The sequence below is a fragment of the Rosa rugosa genome, chromosome 5 (genome assembly GCF_958449725.1).
Source record: "Rosa rugosa chromosome 5, drRosRugo1.1, whole genome shotgun sequence".
Lineage (NCBI taxonomy): Eukaryota > Viridiplantae > Streptophyta > Magnoliopsida > Rosales > Rosaceae > Rosa > Rosa rugosa.
The window spans coordinates 23,158,096-23,174,479 of record NC_084824.1 but is presented as its reverse complement, the minus strand read 5'-3'; the positions used below and the strand labels follow the sequence as shown (position 1 = coordinate 23,174,479).

At 41.4% G+C, this 16,384-nt stretch overlaps 1 long non-coding RNA gene across 1 annotated transcript; it reads right to left on the bottom strand.

Moving 5' to 3' along the window:
* Positions 1 to 1,038: 1,038 nt before the first annotated feature.
* On the bottom strand, positions 1,039 to 2,773 carry LOC133707984 (uncharacterized). Its single transcript, XR_009845476.1, has 3 exons — positions 2,494 to 2,773; positions 1,862 to 2,374; positions 1,039 to 1,253 (listed from the first exon to the last, which is right to left on the bottom strand). It is a non-coding gene; the product is annotated as an uncharacterized LOC133707984 (long non-coding RNA).
* Between the last annotated feature and the right edge of the window lie 13,611 nt (positions 2,774 to 16,384).

Here is a 16,384-nt window from a genome sequence, read left to right as displayed (position 1 = left end):
AATCATCACTTTGAATATGCATCCCAAATCTCTTGTAGCAAGCCAATATTCCCTTCCATTCCAAAATTCAGATCGAGTAGAAAAACTTCATGGTATTGAGCCAAGGTGGCATGACTTGAATAATCGTCCAAGAATTTGTGCTAAGAGTATAAACCTCCATTTTGATGGAACCAGGCAGCATCATCATTATTACCTTATAGTCATTTAGATCTGGGTGGAATCCAAATAAGAGAGGGATATCAACATGCTTGAGAAAATAGACCACACAATAATGATCGAATGGTGGTTTTTGTTTCAGAACTATAAAAACTATTCATCATTGTGTGGATTTCCACTTCCTTTATTCCATTGCACGCATGCATGCACACACACTGTTTAGGACAGTGAAACATTAGTAGTGAAGAGTGTAAAATATTTGGTCAAAGGAAGAACTTTTTTTGGGTGACAGAGAATTATTCTTCTCATTTCATTTTATCCTTCAAATCAGAAATCCAAGAGGTTAACTGATGATCTTCTCAAGGTTCACTAATTGGGGGTTGGTTCTTTTTTAACACTTCAAAGTGGTGCATCTTTATCTTTGCAATCTGGTGAAAATTAGGGATCTAGGTTTGCGCATGATCTAAGTTTGTTTCTCCACTAATTCAATGTCTTTAAACGTGGTGTTCTGGCAAGCCATCATCTGTTTCCATTATCTGAATTTTCAACTTGCCTTCTCATTACTCTTTTTTTTTTTTTCCTTGATTGACAGCTACTGCAATGACTGTAGAGACCTAGACATCTGCCGTGATTCAGCTCTACTAGCTGGGGAGTGGCGCTGTGCTGTGCCCCAATGCGGGCAGCCTTATGACAGAGAGATGATGGAGAATACCCTTCTTCAGATTGTACAGCAGAGAGAGCGTCTCTACCACCTACAGGATCTGGTGTGTCTCAGGTGTAACCAAGTGAAAGCTGCACATTTAGCATAACAATGTGGATGTGCCGGCTCTTTTATATGTGCAGCTTTAGCTGTAAGGAAGACGCAGCTGAATTTTGTGAAAAGATGCGGTTAATCTTGAAAATTGCAATTCAGAAATTTCAATTTCTACAAGAGTGCACTGAGTGGATTTTAGAAGTTGAGAAACATTAATCGATCTGCTCTCTTCAATTCATTTAGATGGGCAGCAGCCCACGCAGCATGGCCAAAACACCGAACCCCAGGAAAGGGAAGTACGTAAACAGCAGCTTATCAGAAGCCTTGCCAGACTGAATCAGTTCTGATAATATAGTCACATGAAATTTCACAAAAGCAAAGAATATCAAACAAAAGAAAGTTGCAGAGATAGACAATCCAATATGAAACAGAATTTCAACAATTCAGACTTTAGAAAATAGAAAATCTCCATCCCTCACAACCCAATTATAAAATTTTCATCACTATAAGTGTTTTAAGGACAAGTTGGCGACTTAAACACATTTCTTATCTGGCAATGTTGTTCTGTTTCTAATTCAATGCATACCTAAAATGAGACAAAATCTGACATAAATGCATCATCAGAGGTTCAGAGTGAGCTGACAGCTCTTACACCATTTTGCTGTTACAATTTAACTTATGTTAATAGCAGGTGGAAGTTTACAGAATTCTCTTAGCTGGCTAGTCTGTTTCAAGTTTCAACCAATGTGTAATTTTCAGGCCACACTGTCTCACAGCATGAGTTTAAGTAAGTAACAAGCTTTACATCAGTTGCCTGAACCTAAACAGCTCCAAAATACCCAAACACTATAAAAAGTCACTAACTTGCAAGATCTAGAACAGAACTTAAAACTCAATAAAACAAGGAATTGGGTACAAGTAAAAGTAAAAAAACAAAGCTGGAAACTTTACCATGGAGGTGAAAACAGAGACGCCATAGATCAACCAGGTGGTGTTAAACCAAGATTGGAGGCCAAAATTCCGTACAGGTTGACAAGAGCAAGAGGCCACTGAAACAGTAGCTCAAGCCACAGACGATCCCAATGATGAAATGAGGCTTCTGGGTCATGAGATAGTCGTCGTACTCACGCGCGTACCAGTTCTTGAGCTCAATCAAGACGCTTGGGAAGAGGCTCTCAGGCAGACACGTCTGCGCGTCGATTAACGGCACCGCCGCAGCGATCACGACCAAGAAGACGAAGAGGACGGCGCCCACAAGCTTTACCCGATGGTAAAATAATAGTAAAGAACCCAAATCAACTCTCACCAACCCGATGAGAAATTTGTTGGTGGATTGGGTGTAGTTATTCGGAGCCATACGGCCTCTCTTATTACTGCAGCTTCAAGATCGGGTACTTATGGATCTGTGGAGATTGCAGAGGCACAGGCTGCTCTTCTGGTGTCAATATGGCAATTGAGATGAATCTGAAACGAGTAATAATGGAGAGTGACTCTCAGGGGATTTTATCAGAAATTTCATCACCAGTCAATTGCAAAAATTAGAGAATATTTCCAATAATCAAAGAAATCAGGAGGAGAAGTACCTTCTTTGATGATATCAGTTGGGACTGGGTTCCCCGTGAAGCGAACAACGCAGCTCACATAGCAGCTTCGCTTGCCTATCGGTCGGTGGGTCTTCATAGATGGGCTGATCAGCCACCACCTTCCCTTGCAATGGTGCTCCGAAACGTTGGCCTCCCTTGCCCCCATGTTGAGGAGATATGAACTGCAGCTTGTACTGGCAGTTTCTTCTTTTAGTTCTGTTTCGACTCTTCTACTGCACTTGTCTGGAGTGCAGTTGAGTTTCCTTTCTTTTCTGTAAGGTTTATCTTGGGCTTTATTCGGGTTCTGTGGGGCTTTGCCTCTTTAATGGAAGTATTTCATTATCCAAAAAAAAAAAAAAAATCACTTAGACTAACCATGTTCTCTTTTGATGGTCAATAGTAGTAATTAAGGTTGTAATTTTGATAATGCTTCAACACAAAGTGGTAGAATTGATGATAGAACGAATTATTGTAAAAAGTGGTAGTCAAGTTGTAATTAGTGTTAATATTTCACTATAACAAGTTTGAGAAGCGTTTTACCAATAAACAACGAATTGTGGTAAAAAGTGGTAATTTAGTTGTATTAAGTTTTAATAATTAACTATTACAAGTTTTTAGAACCACTTTACCAATAAAACAACGAATGGTTGTTATAATGGTAAAACTTCATATATTTAAGTAAATTTGCGGTAAGTCCTTTACGGTGTAATAAGGTTGTCTATTTTGTAACTACTATCGTTTTGAAGTTATTTACTTATTTGACAATATTTTTTTCTAGATTTTACAGCAATTGAGGTCCAAAGTAATAACCAAGGTTGTATTTGTGGTAATTCTTCAATATTACAAGTTTAAGAACCACTTGACCGGTGAGACAACGAATTGTTGTAGAAGTAGCAATCAAGCTCTTACTTGTGGTAATTTTTTATATTACAAGTCTGAGAACCATTTTACTAATGTGACAACGAATTGTTGTCAAAGTGGTAAAAATTTATGTATATATTGTAAATGAGGCACGAGTCCTTACTTGTGCATTAAAGTCCTATATTTTGTAATTTAATACTTTTCTTGTGTAAATCTCATCATCCATGAGATAATTACTTGTTTGACAATGCATTTTACTATAAATTACAACAATTGAGGTATAACGTTGTAATTATGGTTGTTTTCATGATAATTACTTGAAATATGATCCTATTTACAAAAAAAAAACGATCACTTTACCACTGCTACAACAAATGCTTTGTTTATATGGTAAATAATCATATTAGACCTAAAACTTTTCAAGTCCTTATTCTTGTAATCCAGTTATTCTTTTTGTAACTAGAGTCCTTTATTTTGTAAATTATATCATCAATGAGACATTTTACAACAAACAACCACATTGGACGTATTAAGTGATAATTATAGTTGTAATCAAAGTAATTACTACATTTACGATCTTCATTACAAGTTTTTGAACGATTTACGTATAAAACAATAAATGAGTACTTAGTATGGTAATTTTTTTTTTAAGTACACATGTCAAATTATAAGTGGATAACTTGTTGACCTGTAAAACAGGTTTCACCAACTAATTTAATTTAATATATATTTATTAAAAAGTTGATGTATGACAAACATCAACACACCTTAGACTTCCCGTGCACTTTAATATTGTATCTCAAAACTTTTACTCGTGAACGGTCTAGCCATTCGAAGTGCGAGTTGATAGAAATAAGAAAAAAAAACTTGGTCGGTTGACCGAGCGGATAAACGTAATAACTATTATGAAATTTTCCAAATTTTTTACCAAAAGCCTAAAATGATGTACTTGGCACATCTAACGGATGGTATCTTAATCTCACGATCCAACTTTACACTTGCTCTTTGAAGCGTGTAGTGAAAAAAAGAGGGTTATTAAAACTAAGTCGTTTGACCAAGCTGATCGACATCCTAACGATGACTGATTTATCCGAATTTTTGACTGGAATCCTAAAATATTATACTTGGAACATCAGACGGAAGGATTCTCAAGTGCACGATCTGATCAAATCCTTGCCCTTGGAAGGTTGTATAGGAAAAAAATAGGGTTATTGACCCCTAGTCGTTTGACCCAGCCGATGGACATCCTACTGATAACGGATTTTGCCGAATATTTGACTGGGATCCTAAAATATTGTACTTGGGATGTCTGACGGAATGATTCTCAAGTGCACGATCAGATCAAATCCTTGCCCTTGGAAGGTTGTATAGGGAAAAAATTGGGTTATTAAACCCTAGTCGTTTGACCCAGCTGATCGACATCTTACCAATAAAAGATTTTGCCGAATTTTTGACTGGGATCCTAAAATATTGTACTTGGGATGTCTGACGGAAGGATTCTCAAGTGCACGATCCGATCAAATCCTTGCCCTTTAAAGGTTGTATAGGGAAAAAATTGGATTATTAAACCCTAGTCGTTTGACCCAGCCGATCGACATCCTACCGATAAAGGATTTTGCCGAATTTTTGACTGGGATCCTAAAATATTGTACTTGGCATGTCTGACGGAAGGATTCTCAAGTGCCTGATCCGATCAAATCCTTGCCCTTGGAAGGTTGTATAGGGAAAAAATTGGGTTATTAAACCCTAGTCGTTTGACCCAGCCGATCGACATCCTACCGATGAAGGATTTTGCCGAATTTTTGACTGGGAGCCTAAAATATTGTACTTTGGACGTCTGACGGAACAATTCTTAAGTGCACGATCCGATCAAATCCTTGCCCGTGGAAGGTTAGGGTTATTAAACCCTAGTCGTTTGACCCAGCCGATTCACATTCTACCGATGACGGATTTTGCCGAATTTTTTACTGGAATCCTAAAATATTGTACTTGGGAGGGCTGACGGAACGATTCTCAGGTACACGATCCGATCAAATCCCTGCCCTTGGAATGTTGTATAGGAAAAAAATAGGGTTATTAACCCCTAGTCTTTTGACCCAGCCGATCGACATCCTATCGATGACAAATTTTGCCGAATTTTCGAATGGAATTCTAAAATATTGTACTTGGGACGTCTGACGGAATGATTCTCAAGTGCATGATCCGATCAAATCCTTGCCCATGGAATGTTGTATAGGAAAAAACTAGGGTTATTGACCCCTAGTTGTTTGACCCAGCCGATGGACATCCTACTGACGACGGATTTTGCCAAATTTTTGACTGGGATCCTAAAATATTGTACTTTGGACGTCTGACGGAACAATTCTTAAGTGCACGATCCGATCAAATCCTTGTTCTTGGAAGGTTGTATAGGGAAAAAATAGGGTTATTAAACCCTAGTCGTTTGACCCAGCTGATCGACATCCTACCGATGAAGGATTTTGTCGAATTTTTTACTGGAATCCTAAAATATTGTACTTGGGACGTCTGTCGGAACGATTCTCAGGTACACGATCCAATCAAATCCTTACCCTTGGAAGGTTTTATAGGAAAAAAATAGGGTTATTAACCCCTAGTTGTTTGACCCAGCCGATCGACATCCTATCGATGACGGATTTTGCCGAATTTTTGACCGGGACCATAAAGTATTGTAGTTGGGACGACTGACGGAACGATTCTCAGGTGCACGATCTGATCAAATCCCTGCCCTTGGAAGGTTGTATAGGAAAAAAATAGGGTTATTAACCCCTAGTCGTTTGACCCAGCCGATTGACATCCTATCAATGACAAATTTTGCCGAATTTTCGAATGGAATCCTAAAATATTGTACTTGGGACGTCTGACAGAAGGATTCTCAAGTGCACGATCCGATCAAATCCTTGCCCTTGGAATGTTGTATAGGAAAAAAATAGGATTATTGACCCCTAGTCGTTTGACCCAGCCGATGGACATCCTACTGACGACGGATTTTCGCGAATTTTTGACTGGGATCCTAAAATATTGTACTTTGGACGTCTGACGGAACAATTCTTAAGTGCACGATCCGATTAAATCCTTGCCCTTGGAAGGTTGTATAGGAAAAAAATAGGGTTATTAGCCCCTAGTCGTTTGACCCAACCGATCGATATCCTACCGATGAAGGATTTTGCCAAATTTTTGACTGGGATCATAAAATATTGTACTTGAGATATCTGACGGAAGGATTCTCAAGTTCACGATCCGATCAATTCCTTGCCCTTGGAAGGTTGTATAGGGAAAAAATTGGGTTATTAAACCCTAGTCGTTTGACCCAGCCGATCGACATCCTACAGATGAAGGATTTTGCTGAATTTTTAACTCGGATCCTAAAATATTGTACATGGGACGTCTGACTGAAGTTCTCATGTGCACGATCCGATCAAATCCCTGCCCTTGGAAGGTTGTATAGAGAAAAAATAGGGTTATTAAACCCTAGTCGTTTGACCCAACCGATCGACATCCTACCGATGACGGATTTTGCTGAATTTTTGACTGGGATCCTAAAATATTGTAGTTGGGACGACTGATGGAACGATTCTCAGGTGCACTATCTGATCAAATCCCTGCCCTTGGAAGGTTGTATAGGAAAAAAATAGGGTTATTAACCCCTAGTCGTTTGACCCAGCCGATCGACATCCTATCAATGACAATTTTGCCCAATTTTCGAATGGAATCCTAAAATATTGTACTTGGGATGTCTGACGGAAGGATTCTGAAGTGCACGATCCGATCAAATCCTTGCCCTTGGAATGTTGTATAGGAAAAAAATAGGGTTATTGACCCCTAGTCATTTGACCCAGCCGATGGACGCATCATACTGACGACGGATTTTGCCGAATTTTTGACTAGGATCCTAAAATATTGTACTTTGGACGTCTGATGGAACAATTCTTAAGTGCACGATCCGATCAAATCCTTGCCCTTGGAAGGTTGTATAGTGAAAAAATAGGGTTAATAAACCCTAGTCGTTTGACCCAGCCGATCGACATTCTACCGATGAAGGATTTTGCCGAAGTTTTGACTGGGATCCTAAAATATTGTAGTTGGGACGTCTGACTGAATGATTCTGAGGTGCACGATCCGATCAAAACCCTGCCCTTGGAAGGTTGTATAGGAAAAAAATAGGGTTATTAACCCCTAGTCGTTTGACCCAGCCGATCGACATCCTATCAATGACAAATTTTGCCGAATTTTCGAATGGAATCCTAAAATATTGTACTTGGGACGTCTGACGGAAGGATTCTCAAGTGCACGATCCGATCAAATCCTTGCCATTGCAATGTTGTATAGGAAAAAAATAGGGTTATTGACCCCTAGTCGTTTGACCCAGCCGATGGACATCATACTGACGACGGATTTTGCTGAATTTTTGACTGGGATCCTAAAATATTGTACTTTGGACGTCTGTCGGAACAATTCTTAAGTGCACGATCCGATCAAATCCTTGCCCTTGGAAGGTTGTATAGGGAAAAAATAGGGTTAATAAACCCTAGTCGTTTGACCCAGCTGATCGACATTCTACCAATGAAGGATTTTGCCGAATTTTTGACTGGGATCCTATAATATTGTAGTTGGGACGTCTGACGGAACGATTCTGAGGTGCACGATCCGATCAAAACCCTGCCCTTGGAAGGTTGTATAGGAAAAAAATAGGGTTATTAACCCCTAGTCGTTTGACCCAGCCGATCGACATCCAATCAATGACAACTTTTGCCGAATTTTCGAATGAAATCCTAAAATATTGTACTTGGGACGTCTGACGGAAGGATTCTCAAGTGCACTATCCGATCAAATCCTTGCCCTTGGAAGGTTGTATAGGGAAAAAATAGGGTTATTGACCCCTAGTCGCTTGACCCAGCCGATGGACGTCCTACTGATGACGGATTTTGCCGAATTTTTTACTTGGATCCGAAAATATTGTACTTGGGATGTCTGACGGAAGGATTCTCAAGTGCACGATCCGATCAAATCCTTGCCCTAGGAAGGTTGTATAAGGAAAAAATTGGGTTATTAAACCCTAGTCGTTTGACCCAGCCGATCGACATCCTACCGATGAAGGATTTTGCCGAATTTTTGACTGGGATCCTAAAATATTTTACTTGGGACGTCAGACCGAAGGATTCTCAAGTGAACAATCCGATCAAATCCTTGCCCTCGGAAGGTTGTATAGGGAAAAAATTGGGTTATTAAACCCTTGTCGTTTGACCCATCCGATCGACATCCTACCGATGAAGGATTTTGCCGAATTTTTGACCTGGATCCTAAAATATTGTACTTGGGACGTTTGGTGGAACGATTCTCATGTGCAAGATCCGATCAAATCCCTGTCCTTGGAAGGTTGTATAGGGAAAAAATAGGGTTATTAAACCCTAGTCGTTTGACCCAGCCGATTGACATCCTACCGATGAAGGATTTTGCCGAATTTTTGACTGGGATCCTAAAATATTATACTTTGGACGTCTGACGGAACGATTCTCAGGTGCACGATCCGATCAAATCCCTGCCCATGGAAGGTTGTATAAGAAAAAAATAGGGTTATTAACCCCTAGTCGTTTGACCCAGTCGATCGACATCCTACCGATGACTGATTTTGCCGAATTTTTGACTGGGATCCTAAAATATTGTTCTTGGGACGTCAGAGGGAAGGATTCTCAAGTGCACGATCCAATCAAATCCTTGCCCATAGAAGGTTGTATAGGAAAAAAAATAGGGTTATTAGCCCCTAATCGTTTGACTCAGCCGATCGACATCCTATTGATGACGGATTTTGCCGAATTTTTTACTGGGATCCTAAAATATTGTACTTAGGATGTCTGACGGAAGGATTCTCAATTGCACGATCCGATCAAATCTTTGCCCTTGGAAGGTTGTATAGGGAAAAAATAGGGTTATTAAACCCTAGTCGTTTGACCCAGCCGATCGACATCCTATCGATGATGGATTTTGATGAATTTTTAACTGGGATCCTAAAATATTTTACTTGGGACGTCTGACGGAAGTTCTCATGTGCACGATCCGATCAAATCCCTGCCCTTGGAAGGTTGTATAGAGAAAAAATAGGGTTATTAAACCCTAGTCGTTTGACCCAGCCGATCGACATCCTACCGATGACGGATTTTGCTGAATTTTTGACTGGGATCCTAAAATATTGTACTTGGGACGTCTGACGGAACGATTCTCAAGTGCACGATCCGATCAAATCCTTGCCCATGGAAGGTTGTATAAGAAAAAAATAGGGTTATTAAACCCTAGTCGTTTGACCCATCCGATCGAGATCCTACCGATAACGGATTTTGCCGAATTTTTGACTGGGATCCTAAAATATTGTACTTGGGACGTGTGACGGAAGGATTCTCAAGTGCACAATCCGATCAAATCCTTGCCCTTGGAAGGTTGTATAGGGAAAAAATATGGTTATTAAACCCTAGTTGTATGACCTAGCCGATCGACATCCTACCGATGACGGATTTTGCCGAATTTTTGACTGGGATCCTAAAATATTGTACTTGAGACATCTGATGGAAAGATTCTCAAGTGGATGATCTGATTACGACCTTGCCCTTGGAAGGTTGTGTGGCAAAATTTAGGGTTATTAAGCCTTAGTCGGTTGACCTAGCCTATGGACCTACTATCGATGACGGATTTTGCCGAATTTTTTATTGGAATCCTAAAATATTGTACTTGGGACATTAGACGGATGGATTCTCAAATGTATGATCTGAGCACACCCTTGCCCTTTGAAGCTTGCACGGAAAAAAATAGGGTTATTAATCTTTAATTCTTTGACCGAGCTGATTGACATCCTAACGATGACGGATTTTTTCGAATTTTGCACCCGAAGGTTAAAATAATGTACTTTGCACATCTGACGAAAGTTATCTCAAGTGTACGATCTGATTACGCTCTTGCCCTTTTAAGGTTTTAGTGAAAAAAAACTTAGGTTGTTGGTTGACGGAGCGGATCGACATCATAACGTTGACGGAATTTTCTGAATTTTGAACCTGAATCCTAAAATAATGTACTTGGCTCATCTGCCAGAAGGTTTCTCACGTGTACTTGGCCTCTAGACCTTCTAGATTTATGTGACCTCTACATCTTACGTGAGCATTTAATATACTAATTTTGAAGATCTTCTGCAACATCAATTTGTTCTTTTTTGGTAGATGTGTAATAAGCTAAATCCTAACTAGGGCCTTCTGCACAAGATGAATGAACTGAGATGTACATGCCTGTGACTTTCGATGTGGGCCTGATTATCATCAGTTTTTCGTATTTTGTACAGCATATATAAGTTGTGCTGTTTCCTATCATCATCCCTAAATTGAATATATCAGTTTATGGCCTGCCCCATTCCATTTTATGATTAGATGAGTATTGTGAATCTTTTGCAACGTGACGATAACACAAGAAAAGAGATTTTTCTATTAGTCGTTATTCTACCACCAAGTTCTACCACCAAGAATTTCAGTTATTTTGTGCCTGTCCTCAACTTCCAAGCCTTTTTCATTATTACAGAAGTTCATTCTGGATGGTATTTAAAGTTGATTAGTGCTGGTGTTCACTCTACAATGAAGTTTGTGTTGAAGGCTTGGAGACCGTCGATTATCTGGACAACATGCAGAACAGGAAAAGTAGTATCGAGCAAGGAGACCGTCGATTATCAAATATTCGTACAATTGGTCCATTATTAACTACCAAAATTAAATAATGAAAATCCAGGTCATCATAGTCTACCCTCCTTAAAGGAATTTCGTCCCGAAATTCACGCTTGCTGATTAACAAACAACTGTGGGTACTTCGCTCTCATATCCGACTCCAACTCCCAAGAAGCATCACCTTCGTCATGGTGACTCCACAAGACCTTGACCAAGTCAACTTCCTTCCTTCGAAGTTGCTTTGTTGACCTATCCAAAATACGGACAGGTTCAACAACAAAGGTCGTATCCGCATGCACTTCAATCGTGCCATAATCGATCACATGTGACTCATCCTGGACATACTTCCTCAATAAAGACACATGGAACACATTATGCACACCAGACATACTAGGAGGTAAGGCAAGCCTATAAGCCAAATCTCCTACCCTCTCCAAAATTTCAAAAGGTCCGACAAACCTTGGTGATAACTTCCCTTTCTTGCCAAATCTCACCACACCCTTCATGGGTGAGACCTTCAAGAACACATGATCACCCTTTTTAAACTCAACCTGTCTCCTTTTCAAGTCTGCATAACTCTTCTGTCTACTCTGTGCTGTTCAAATCCTGTCCCTGATAACTGAAATCTTATCAGTGGTCTCTTGCACAATCTCAAGACCCAATAACACCTTATCTCCCGCTTCTGCCCAGCAGATCGGAGATGTACATGGCCTACCATACAGGGCCTCATATGGTGCCATGCCAATACTGGAGTGATAACTGTTGTTGTAGGAGAACTCAATCAACGACAGATGATCCTCCCAACTTCCTTTGAAGTCCAACAGACAAGCTCTCAACATATCCTCCAACACCTGATTCACTCGCTCAGTCTGAGGGTGAAATGCCGTACTCATATCTAAGTCAGTTCCCATGGCCTTTTGGAAACCGCTCCAAAATTTTGAAGTAAACCGAGCATCACGGTCAGAAACAATCGATACGGGCACTCCGTGAAGTCTCACGATCGCCCCGATGTAAAGCTCGTACAACGTGTCAACCGAATATGTCATTGACACCGGAAGAAAGTGCGCCGACTTCGTCAAATGATCCACGATCACCCACACTGCATCATGATTCCGTTTAGACCTAGGCAGTCCAGTAACAAAATCCATTGAGATCTGCTCCCATTTCCACACAGGAATAGGTAATGGATTCAACATACCTGCAGGTCTCTGATGCTCAGCCTTCACACGTTGGCAAGTAAGACACTTGGAAACATACTCTGCCACATCCCTTTTCATTTTATTCCACCAGAATTGCCTTCGCAAATCCCGATACATCTTAGTGCTTCCACGGTGCACAGTATACCGCGATCGATGTCCCTCACGAAGAATCTCTCCCTTGAGGTCAACACGATCCAGAACATACAACCTATGGTTCATCCGCAAACCACCATCCGTTCCCACCGACCACTCCGATGGAACGCCAATGGACGAATCCGCAGCCAACTCTGCCAACTTCGCACGTGAGAACTCATCCTCTGTTTGACCTTGAATGATCCTGAAAATCAGGGTAGGCTGTACCGTGATACTTCCAAGGAAACTCCCATTCTCGATCAACTCCTGCTTGTACAAGGTCAAACTCAGATGCAGTCTCCAACATAAGCCACTCCTGAACCATAAGAGAAGCAACAATACCTCTGGGCTTCCTACTCAAAGCATCCGCCACCACATTGGCCTTTCCTGGATGATACTCCAAGGTGAAATCATAGTCCTTAATGAGCTCCATCCACCTTCTCTGTCTCATGTTCAACTCCTTCTGAGAGAACAGATACTTCAAACTCTTATGATCCGAAAAGAGTTCGAACTTCTCCCCATACAAGTAATGCCTCCAAATCTTCAAGGCAAACACAACTGCAGCCAACTCCAAATCATGAGTGGGGTAATTTCACTCATGCACCTTCAACTGTCTGGAGCCATAAGCGACAACACCGCCGTGCTGCATCAACACACACCCCAAACCCTAATGAGACGCATCGCTATAGATGACTAAACCACCACCGCTTGTGGGAATAGTCAACATTGGGGCTGTGGTCAATCTAGCCTTCAACTCATTGAATGCTCGCTCACATTCCTCAGTCCACACAAACTGGACATCCTTCCTGGTCAACTTGGTCAAAGCCGAAGGAATACTAGCAAATCCTTCAATGAATCTTTAATAATAACCTGCCAAACCCAGAAAACTACGTACCTCAGTAACCGTAGTGGGTTGGCCCCAGTTCATCATTTCCTCAACCTTAGAAGGATCCACGGAGACTCCATCCTTCGAAACTACATGACCAAGGAACTTGACCTCCCTTTGCCAAAATTCGCACTTCTCAAATTTCGCAAACAACTTCTTTTCTCTCAAAATCTGTAGCACAATCCGCAGATGCTTATCATGATCCTTCAACGTCTTGGAATAAATCAAGATATCATCCACGAACACCACCACGAACTTATCCAAGTATGGACTGAACATACGGTTCATCAAGTCCATAAAGGCCACAGGTGCATTGGTTAGACCAAAAGGCATGACAACAAACTCAAAGTGTCCATACCTAGTCCTAAAAGCAGTTTTAGGAATATCCTCATCCTTCACCCTCAACTGGTGATATCCAGATCTCAAATCGATCTTTGATAATACGGTAGCTTCCTTAAGCTGGTCAAACAAGTCATCAATCCTAGGTAAAGGGTACCTATTCTTGATCGTCACCTTGTTCAACTGCCGATAATCCACACACAACCGTAGTGAACCATCCTTCTTCCTCGCAAATACCACAGGTGCACCCCAAGGAGAAGTACTAGGTCTAATGAACCCTTGTTCAAGTAAACCATCAATTTGATCCTTCAACTCTTTAAGTTCAGCGGGTGCCATCCGAAAAGGTGCCATGGATACAGGTGCAGTACCTGGTATCACATCAATAACAAAATCCACTACCCTCCTTGGAGGTAACCCTGGTATCTCCTGAAACACATCACTGTACTCGGAAACTACAGCAATCTCTGCCATAATTGCAGCACAACTCACAGATTCCACATGAGCTAAGAATCTTGCCCTCAAATCAGTATCTGACCTAAGACACCGATAATGAAACACCGGCTGTCCAGGCATATGAAATGACACTACCATTTCAAAGCAATCAATCATTGCGTGATTTGGCCTCAGCCAATCAACACCCAAAATAACATCATACATATGATCTGCTAACACAATCAAAGTCGCGGTAAACTCCCTACCACCAATCACAATTGGGCATGCATCACAAAACATACACAACTCAAGGGAAACACCAAGTGGAAAAGTAACACACAAGGGTCTAGCAAGAGGTCTAGGAGTCAATCCTAACATATCAACCACAAAACTAGATATGAAGGAGTGGGACGCTCCCATATCAAACAACACCTTAGCAAGGAAATCAAATAAGGATAGTGTACCTTTTACTCCGGTATTCTGCTGACCAACAGCAAACACCCTCGCATTTCCTTGAGGTAGTTGCCTCTGCTGGTTCCCTTGTCCCCTACCCTGCTGCTGGGTACAATCCCTGGAGAAATGCCCCGTTTGGCCACAAGTAAAGCACGCCAAGTTCTTTGGTTTTGTGCAAGCCTTAGCAGTATGGCCAATCTCCTTGCAGTTGTAGCATCTCAAGGGTGCTCCCTGCCCAACAGGTGCAGCCCTAGCAATCCTAGCAGGTGTAGCCCTAGCTGGCGCCTGCTGATTTGTCCTCTGCCGCTTCCAGAATCCACCTTGATTCCCAGATGTCTTACTGCTCCCCGCAGTTGCCTTTCCCTTCCTTTGGAAATCCCTCTCGGCCGATTCCTGTTCCTGGAAAGTCAAGTTTTCCTGCTCAATGGCCATAGCCTTAGCGAAAAAAAGCTCCACAGTCTTTAATTCCAGAACAGCGACATCGCGCAGGATCGAAGCATCCAATCCCCACTGAAACTTCATAGCTAGGCTCTCAGCATCAATCTGTCTCACAAAGCGATACAACCTTGAGAACTCAGCCTCATACTCCCTCACACTCTTAGTCCCTTGGACTAACGAGACAAATTCCCTTTCCAATTTCTCCCTCACAGAAGGTGGAAAGTACTTCTTCCTGAACTGTTCCACAAAACCGTTCCAGGTCATGGTGGACACATCCATCACTCTCTGTGTGCCATTCCGCCACACCCGTGCATCGCCCTGGAGCATAAAGGTGTCAATCTTCCTCTTCTCAACGTCGTTGCAGACGACCATCTCGAAGTAGGTCTTCATGTTCTCGATCCATTGATTTGCCAACATGTGATCCGTACCTCCCTGAAATGGAACTCCTCCCAGCCTCAAAATCTCCTTTGCCAACTTCGACAAACGAGTGGGATCTACAACATTCGCAACCTCCACAACAGGTGGAACAGGCAGCTCAACATTTGATGCCTCGACCTCATTCTCGAATATCTCAACAGGTGGAGGAATCCTGCCCCTACCTCGGGCTCCACCCCTGCCTCTGGGTCTACCTCGACCCCTAGCTCGGCCTCCTTGTGAATCCATCACCTAAGGAGCATAACAACCTGTGATTAATACTTGTACAACTTCCAACTACAAGTATAAGTCAACGTTATGACTAAATCAACCACACACTACGTCAGAAGATACAATTCTATCCCTTACGTAAACAAGAGTTAAATCTAAAGGTCCTCATTCCTCAAAAGATTATAACTCCTAAAAGCTACCTTAAGCTCCTACACTTTGTTCACTGAGCCAACACTACCCTGAAGACTCACATTCCAACGCTCACTGCATACCCAATGACTATATACCGAAGAGCATCAGATGGGGATCCGCTGCAGACGGGCCATCACTCCAGGAGTATTGATTGTCACAAAATATGCACCTTACGCTCTGATACCAATCTGTCACGCCCCTGATTTTTAACATAAATAAAAATCGATATATAATCCCATAATTATACATGCGTGATCGTTCAATCATCAATATCAAAAACCTGGAAACTTTTTCCCTTTAAACTACCCACATATTGATGCCCTGAACCCATTATGTCAATATTGACCCGCTCCTCAGAGTCATATATATTACATAAGCTTATGAATTAAATTGTCAACAACAAAGTAAAACGTAAATGCTCCTCAGAGCTTACTACAACGGAAGTCCAAATAACGGTAAAGTCACAAAATTGGCTTTCTACCGTTTAGCTGCAAGTATGCAACCCCAATTTCAGCCACGATTATCCTGACCTGCATGATTAACCCCTACACCGTTTGAATGGTGTACCGGGTTATCACACAACAAACCTGGTAAGCTTTTGC